Source organism: Felis catus, chromosome A3 (assembly GCF_018350175.1).
Source record: "Felis catus isolate Fca126 chromosome A3, F.catus_Fca126_mat1.0, whole genome shotgun sequence".
In the NCBI taxonomy this organism is placed as follows: domain Eukaryota; kingdom Metazoa; phylum Chordata; class Mammalia; order Carnivora; family Felidae; genus Felis; species Felis catus.
In genome coordinates, this window is record NC_058370.1 from 34,035,951 (window position 1) to 34,045,327 (window position 9,377).

General features: G+C 37.0%; 1 long non-coding RNA gene across 1 annotated transcript; it reads left to right on the plus strand.

Annotated features, from left to right (window-relative positions):
• The first annotated feature begins 204 nt into the window (after positions 1-204).
• Positions 205-6,212, plus strand: LOC123384207. Its single transcript, XR_006594925.1, has 2 exons — positions 205-283; positions 6,012-6,212. It is a non-coding gene; the product is annotated as an uncharacterized LOC123384207 (long non-coding RNA).
• Positions 6,213-9,377: the final 3,165 nt, after the last annotated feature.

Genomic DNA, 9,377 nt, shown 5'->3' on the forward strand with positions numbered 1-9,377 from the left:
AAGATAAAAGTATAGCCTATTACCTATAGTACCTCAAAATATAGAATGATTTTTGACTAAAGAGATAAAGAGAAATGTAAAACCATAAACATATGTTCTTATCAAAAGTAATGCTTGATACATTGAATTGCATCATAATTAAAAGCTTCTGTACAAACAAACACTGCAGTTGGCAGGTTCTAAGATAGTCTCCATTACCCCTTTCTCTTGATATTCATGACCTTGGGCCCTCCCCTCCTCTGGAGTGACTTGTTTCTGACCAATAGAAAACCTCAACGTGAAGGTACATTATCTCTGTGATTAGTTTAAAAGAGATTCTAACTACTATCCTGCCAGCACACATTTTCCCTTGCTTGCTCTGATGAGGCAAGTTGCCATGTTGCTTTTCCAACAGCCTCAGTGAGTCCTTCAGTCTAGCCCAGAGGAAACTGTTGCCAAAAACCATACAAACGAACCTGGAAGCTGATGCTTCCTCAGTTAGTCTTTCAGATGAGACCCTGGCCCTGGGTAACACTTTGATTACAGTTTTGTAAGAGACTCTGAAGCACAAGGCTCAGGGAAGCCATGTCTAGGCTCCTGACCCACAGAAACTGTAAGATAATAGTGTATTGTTTCAAGCTGCTAAATTTATGTAATTTGTTTCACAGCAATAGATAATTAATACAGATAGTATGAATAAATAGACATGAGTCAGAATGGGACAAGACAGTATAACATAAAATAGTCAAGGGTTTAGTACTCGAAAAAAATACTACATAAGAAACTCATAAGTTAACGTAAAAAAGATAACTCAGTAGGAAAATGGGCAAATGAAATGATCAGTTAATTCATAGAACAGAAACTTGCATTGACAATAAACATATGAAACAAGATTATTTTTACTAGAATTCTGGGAAATGAAACTTAAAGAACAAATAATATTTTATACCTATTTGGTTGATAAATTCTTTAAAAGTTTGAAAAAGTCAAGTATGGCCTGAGTATATGGAAATGAGAATTTACACACATTGCTGGTAAAATGTCACAACTGGCCTGAAAATCACGTCAGTGCCATTTTGTAAAAATTAAAAGATATGTAGGGTGCCTGGGTGGTTCAGTTGGTTGAGCATCCGACTCTTGATCTTGGCTCAGGTCATGATCTCAAGGTTTGTGAGATCGAGCCCCATGTCAGGCTCTGCACTGAAAGTGTGGAACCTACTTGAGATTCTCTCTCTCTTCTCCCTGCCCCTCCCCTGCTCATGCTCTTTCTCTGTCTCTCTCTCTCTCAAAATAAATAAACTTAAAAAAAAAGAAGATGTGAACAAAGATACATATTTTAGAGTTGTTTTTGTAATAATGAAAAATAGGAAACCGTCTAAATGTCCATCAGTAGTAGAATGCTATAGTCATGTTTTGAAGTTATATCCAGTAGTTAAAATAAGTGAATTTGATTTATAGTGTTTAGATATATCTCAAAAAAGACCATTGAAGGGAAGACACAAGTTGAAGAGTGGTATCATACGGTATGATATTGTTTATGTGATTCATTAATAATGTAATTTTAAACATTATTCAAAAATAATATGGGTTCAGTGATAATATTTATTTATATACTTATATAATATATTACATTGAAATATATTATACAATTATATGTTACATATTACTACATATAAATGTATATGATATTGCATTGTATTGTATATATTATTAATGTATTATACATATAAACTGTTCAAATATACACCAAATACCTGGTAGCCATCACCTTGGGAAAAAAGAGAGGAGAGTCTCAGGACAAACCAAATTTCGTTATTTTATTTTATTTTTTATTTTATTTTTAATTTTTTTAATGTTTTTTAATTTTATTTTTGAGAGAGGGAGAGAGAGAAAGACAGAGCATGAGCGGGGGAGGGGCAGAGAGAGAGGGAGACACAGAATCTGAAGCAGGCTCCAGGCTCCCTGTTAGCGCAGAGCCTGATGCAGGGCTTGAACCCACAAACTGTGAGCTCATGACCTGAGCAGAAGTTGGATGCTTAACCAACTGAGTCACCCAGGTGCCCATTCACTATTGTATTTTTGTATCTAATTTTTATTATATTATTTCTTCAAATGAGATATAATTACTTATACAAAATAGAAGCATGTTTAAATTTTGGGTGGTGGATACAAAAATATTTGTTTGCCTTGTTTTTTTGGTATTATTTTACAAACTAAGAAATAGTATCAAAAATAAAAATGGTTGTGTGTGGCAATTGTGTCCTCATTGTATGAGTGATGCTGAGGAGAGTCGAATCACTAAAAGATTTTTGGCGAACTGCCTAAAGTAAAAATGACAATATTTCTGACTACTGTCAGCAAGAATGTCTGAGAAAATCTTGTTTGAATTCTTATCACATGTTGCATGTCACACTGTAAAGGTGGTAGGAGTATTGGCTATTTTAATATTAATACAGTAATTTTCTTCTCATGAAAACATACTAACTCACTCAACAGCAATCCTCACCATCTATTTTTATTATTTAACAACTACCTAGTTCATTGCTATAATCTGATGATATGCTGTACCTCTTACCACTGTGCAACAAGTTACTCCCAATCTTGGTGGCTTAAAACAACAACCACTTGTTATTTCTTATGGGTATATGGCTCACCTTGGTAGTTCTGCTGATCTTGTTCAGGCTCATCCCTGTGTCTGCCATCGGCTTCTGGGTTGGCTGAGGACTGCATGATCTAGCATGCCTTCAGTGGGACAATTCAGAGACAGTTCACATATCTCATGCTTCTGCAGGCTCATCCAAATATGTTCTTGTGTTAGTGGCAGGCACCCAAGAAAGAAAGTGAAAATACCCAAGTGCCTTTTCAGAGTTCTGCTGGGGTCAAAAACCACCTGTGCAAAGCTACAATCGGTGTAGAAGAGCACTCCCAAAGTGTGTGCCTTCCAGGAAGTATTAAAAATTTGGGATATTAACAGAACTCATCTACCATTGTGTGGTGCAAATTACATTCTTCAGTCAGTCCTTAGACTATTATATTTTATTCTCCACCTGTCAATAATGGAAGTTCTGAAGATGAGTTTACTCCCCTTCATAGCTCCAGTCCACCCCATTAGAGACCAGAAATCTGTGAGTGCTCATAAGTATAGAACAGAGAGAGGTTCTGTCCATTTGACCTTACAGTGTTGGAGGGATGCTGGCTACCAATAGAAGTTGCTATCTTCTAATCATGAAGCAACCACGGGTGGTATAGTGACACCTTGCCTGGTACTAGATTTTGCTCAGGTTCGAACTGACCTCAGGAGGGAGAGCTGGTGTTCTTTTAGCTTCCTACTCAAACATTCTTTTCCAGGTATCATTAGCCCCAGAGTGATGGAGAGACAGATGTGCTATTGGCTGGTCTTTAATGGAGACTGAGATTGCAATGGAACAAAGTTGCTAGGGTCCGCCGTGGCTTTAGTTGATAGTCTCTGCAGAAGGATGTTCTATAAGCAAGTGAGGTGCTATTCACACTGGTGAAAGGATCCTTACTGTTTGGGGAGAAATCTGGTGAGGAGAGGCTCCTATTCTGTTGCTACCATCAAATCTATAGCTGAGAACATTCTTGTCTTGGAAGGATCAGTTGATAATTCTGGCTATTAGAATCCTCAGTGACTAGCACTTTCAGTGTATGCACAGTGGCTTCTCTGGCTTGAAAAAGACCAAATTCTATTCTTTAAATAACTCCTAGCCCAGAGACACCTGGGTGGCTCAGTCAGTTGTGGGTTGTGGAATGGAACCCTGAGCCGGGCTCTGCACCGAGCCTGGAGCCTACCTGCGATTCTCTCTCTCTCTCCCTCTGCCCCTCTCACCTGTTCTCTCTCTCTTTTTCTAAAATAAATAAAAAATGGAAAAAAAAACTAAGTAACTCTTAGTCCAGAATCCTAGGTGCCCCCACCAATTCCCTGATAAACTCTAATGTTGGAGCTGACCTTTAAATCCATTTCTCTGCAGACTTGTAACTTTCAACTTTTATGTAGCTTGCTACTGAGTCTTAGTGGTTATCATTGTGGTTCAGACTTGTGAATGAAAATCTCTAATTTTGGACCTCACTTAGCAGGAAATCTTCGGATTCCTTCCTCCCAAGGAGATCCAGGATTCCTTACACAAATTGGTTTACCTCCTCCATCTGTGACTAGCTCTGACAACCAAGCGATTCCCTTCCTGCAGCACCTTTCCTTTGAGCAGTAAATATTTGCCTAAACGATCAGTACCTAAAACACACTTTTAAAAAACCATTGTTATCACCCCGGGCATTGAATTAGCAGAGAAAAGCAAGTGCAGGCTCTATGAAGTTTAAGTATTATGACTTGCAGAGCTTGTTTGATTCAGGTTACAAAGTTATCCCCATTGTAGATGTGGTCCCACATTTCCACCTGTAAATCTGAGGTATCCTACATTCTCTAAAAAATAGCTGTGCACATAATAATCCATGCACATGAATGCATACGAATAACACATATTCAACATTAACACATTCATGAGCAGCCCTCTGCTCAGTAGCTGCCTTGTGCCAGGCTCAGTGCTAGGTACTGGGGACAGTTAGACCAACATAACAAACATGTTGTTCTTGAACTCCTGTACAATTTTAGGCAGGGAAAGATGTAGAATAAAAACGTGAATTTTGCCATGAGCATATTGTTTCTAATTTTACATAAATTTAAACACACATTGTTCATTATCAGAGCTCAGAGTAAGAACATGGGTAATTTGTGTGCAATTCAAAAAGCTAACACAGTTTGGAGACCGGCAGGAATTTTTTAAGTAAAAGTTTCAGAACGGAATTTATCAGAAGCAGGCCTATTGCATACTTGGAAGAGATAACCAAGGTTAGTCAGTTCCTGGCTTTTTCTTTTGATATAATTCAGATGACTGTGATTTTGCCAAAGTTATAAATAGCCGACAGGCCTTGAAACACATTTTCTTTATCATGAAGTGTAAGTTTTATATCTTCTACTTTGGTAAATTTTATAAATGCCAACTGGAAGTAGCCATTTTGGAGAAAAGACATGTACCCGAGTTTAGCAGAGATGACTGCCTCTTTGGGTCTTCACTGATTGTGCCTTTTCTAAGTTATATTTCTGGAAATTCTACATATGTAAAATTATTAAATAATGGAGTGTCCTTTCAACTGCTGTCTACATTCAGAAGTAACATGATTATTGTATAATCTCCCCCTTTTGTCCCATTAATGATTTTACCTTCAGCAAAGTTTGACAACTATAGAAACAATTAGGCATTAGCACATTACTTCACTTTCAATAATTTCAAACATAGGGCAATACCAATTTCTATAATTCATACTCAGACCTAACTTAAAAAAGACAGAGGCAGAGTAAGAGAGAGAGAGAGAGAGAGAGAGAGAGACAGAGAGAGTGAGACAAGGAACAAATTTCCTATCTAGATTCCAAAGGTAGAGACTTAATTCTTTGATGATATTATTAGGAAATAACTTTTCTTCCCACTCATTAAAGTGGCCCTTGATATATGGAAAGAGTCCATCATCATTAATTTAAAGGACTGAAGCTCAATGGTATATTTAAAAGCATACATCTAAGGAATTGGGAACAGGTATAAATCAGTTCCCAACAACTGATAATGCACTTAGCAAAAAAATGATTTAAAACAAACAAACAAACAAGGCTGACGTTACTCAAACACGGGCAGCTTTCTGTGGTCAGGAGGAGCAGTAACTTTTAGGATGCTAAGTAGTAGATTGGGCCTACATTTTTAGAGGGGCTTTGAATACATGGTTTGATATTTCATGCAAAAGTTTCATGCATATGGTAATTTTACAGGATGAAAGTAAAGGTTATCACTGACTGTTTATTCTAGCAAGCAATGGGAATACTGGGAACTAAATCATTACACAGGATAAATTTTTGTCATTGAAGACATTCCTTTACTATATAAAGATTGTAAAACTAGATCTTCAACTGAAAAGATGGCATTCTAAGTCCCTTTTTGAAAATTGTCAATTTTCTTGTTAAATACCAGGCAATATGTGTTCTGCTGGAGATCACTGGTCATGAACTCTCTTTGACTCTCAGAGAAGTCAAGCGGCTGCATTCCTGTGTCTGTCCAGCCCCAGGAGACCACCGATTGAAGTCTGAATCATGAGCAGAGAGTTATCAAGAGCCTTGAACACTGGGGGGAGAAAAAATCTGATGTCATGAGCATACATATCTTTCCTACTTTCTGGAATGTCTGTCTGATCTCCCATGGGCAAGCTTGGGAGGAAAATGAGCAACAGGGATTTGTAAATTTGTTTAGTAGAAGTAACACTTCCAACTAATTTATTCATTTATATTCCCCCATGGTTTTTAAATTAAATTAATTTTATTTATTTTTGTTATGTAGGTTAATGCATGAATTCTATTGCCAAATTTTGTGATTAAAATAGCAAATAACACAAAAGCCCTTTTGAATAGTATATTGGAAAAAAAAAAAACCTCCTGTATTTTTTCATAGCTAACACTTCACTTCTGACACTTCTGGTCACCAAATAAATGCATGGAGGTCTTTCCACACACCAAGCAATTCTCCACAACAGCAGCTAGGCGTCCTGCAATTTAACTCAATTATGGCACTATCTACCTGGAGATAAGGGCTCAGTCCCACAAGACTGCTCCCACCCTACTTCAGATGCCAATCACAAGAAGTAGGTCCCCAGGTTCCTTACAACTTCTGTCTGATTTTACTATAAATAAGAGGTTCCCAAGACTTCCCTCAAGGGTTTGATTTATCTGCTAGAGCAGCTCACAGAACTCAGAGAGACACTTATGTTTTCAGTTTATTAAAGGATATGATAAAGGATACAGATGAACACCCAGATGATGAGATATATAAGGCAAGGTCTGGGAGAATCTTGAGCTGAGGAGCTTCTGTCCCCATGGAGTTGGAATGTGTCACCCTCCCACTACTTAGATGTGTTCACCAACCTGGAAGCTCTCCGGACACCATACTATTGGGATTTCAAGGAAGCATCCTCATGGAGGCATGATGGATTATTAACTCCATTTTCAGCCCTTCTCCCTTCACAAGACAATTGGAGGCAGAGCTGAAAATTCCAAGCTTCTAAGCATGATATTTTCTCTCCAGTGAGCAGTCCTCATCCAGGACCATCCAGGAGTCCATCCAGAGCTGCCTCATTAAAACAAAAGACATTCCTATCACCTAGGAAATTACAAGGGTTTCAGGAGCCCTGTGTCAGGAACTGGGGCTGAAGGCCAAATATTAGAACTAAAGATGCCCTCAGTGCTCTCATCATTCAGGAATTTACAAGGGTTTTAGGAGCTCTGTGTCAGAAACTGAGGGCAGAGGCCAATACACATATTTACATATATAGTTATATATGTGTTATTGATATTGTTATTATAAATCACAATATTACAAATAGCCACTAAGCTCAGGCCCTTCACAGTATATGCTGACATCTCTTTTGCTATGCATATGTATGGGTATGTGAGTGTGTGTGTACGTGTGTGTATGCATTCATACATTTACAAAAATACAGGTAAGAAATGCAGTTTAACATATTTTCATACAGTTATTGGCCATATGCATTTCTTCTTCCATAAATTTCCTATCAAGAGAACTTATACAAATATAGAATTAGAAATATATATAGACTTTTGATAAAAGAATGGCTTCATATGGTTGTATTACTACTGTATGTTTCACATAGAAATGTTTTAGAGATCTTTCCTTGTCAAAACATACAAGAATTATGAATTTCTTTTCAACTACTGACATAATCATTCCACAGGAGAGATTTAACTAGTTTTATTTAACCATTCCCTGTATGTGCCTCTCTGCAGAACTCTCATGTCTTTTCAGCATAACCAGAAGCAAGATTGTTCAGTTAAAGGGGAGACAAATTTTAATTTTTAGGAAACCCTGCCAAATTCTCCTGCAAAATGGCTGTGCTAAATTATTCTCACCAGTCATGCGTGAAAGTTAATGTATCTCCTACCCTTGCCAATACTTGAGTTTAGCACACATTTTAAATTTTGCCAAGTTGACACAAATCATTGCATCAAATTTGTTTGAATTCTCAGTTCTGTGGGTAATGAGTGCAAGTGAACATATTTTCCATATAGCTATTGGTCAGTTACATTTCTGGGCTTTGAATTTTATGTTTATGAAGGAAGAAATGCAGTGGTTCTGTTGAGGTTTATCATCATGTTAATCTTTTAGCTACATGTTATAGAAGTATTTTCTTGTTGAATTTAAAAAGTTATTTATATATTCTGGATATCTCTTGAATTTGTGTTATAAGTGGTTTCTTCTATTTTATTACTTGTCTTTTAATTTTGATAATGATGTATTTTATAATTATTTTAATAATTAACTTTAAAATTCTATGAACAAAATTTATCAAGTTTTTTGTCTGTAACATTTCTAGGGTTTTCCCAAAGTCATAAAAACATTCCTTCATTTTTGTTTAGATTTTGTTTTTAGATTTAGATTTTAATCCACCTGGAATTAATTTCTATGAGTGGTGAGAGGGAAATAGGGTTTGAACTTCATTTTTCCAGCTGGAAAATCTGTTGTCCCAATACCATTTAGTGAATCTTTCATTTCCTCACTGATAGGAGGCGCTACCTAATTCTATATGGAATTCTCATAGATACGTTATGTGTTCTTGTATCTTTAGTTTGTCACTTCTAAATTTAAAAATTATGCCACTTATAAGGGAACCTGGCTGGCCCAGTCAGAAAAGCATGCAACTCTTGATCTTGAGATCAAGTTAAAGCCCTACATTGGGTGTAGAGATTACTAAAAAAATAAACTTATAAACTTAAAAAGAAAATAAAAATTAGTTCACTTATAAATACCAGGAATTTGGGCTTCCTGGATGGCTCAGTCAGTTAAATGTCTGACTCTTGATTTCAGCTCAGATCAAGATCTCACGGGTTTGTGAGTTCAAAGCCCACATCAGGTTCCATGCTGACGGTATGGAGCCTGCTTAAGATTCTCTCTCTCCCTCTCTCTCTCTCTGCTCCTCCCCTGCCCATTCTCTCTTCTCTCTCTCTCTCAAAATAAATAAATAAACTTAAAAAAATAAAATAAATACCAGGAATTTAACTATTATTGGCAACAATGAATTATGATATTCATTTATCTAACAATGTTTATTGAGGACCTATTATGTGCGAGTCACACTATTCTAGGCCCTGGTAGAAAGCAGTGAACCAAACAAGGCAAGTCCCTGCACTCATGGCTACTATATTCTGTATTGGGGATGGGAGTGGGGTGGGCACTGGAGAACACCACACAACCTATAGGTATGGTCCAGTTGACCTCTAAGATGTCAAGCGTAGACATATTTGATCTACTCTTATGTAGTGTTAGAGAATT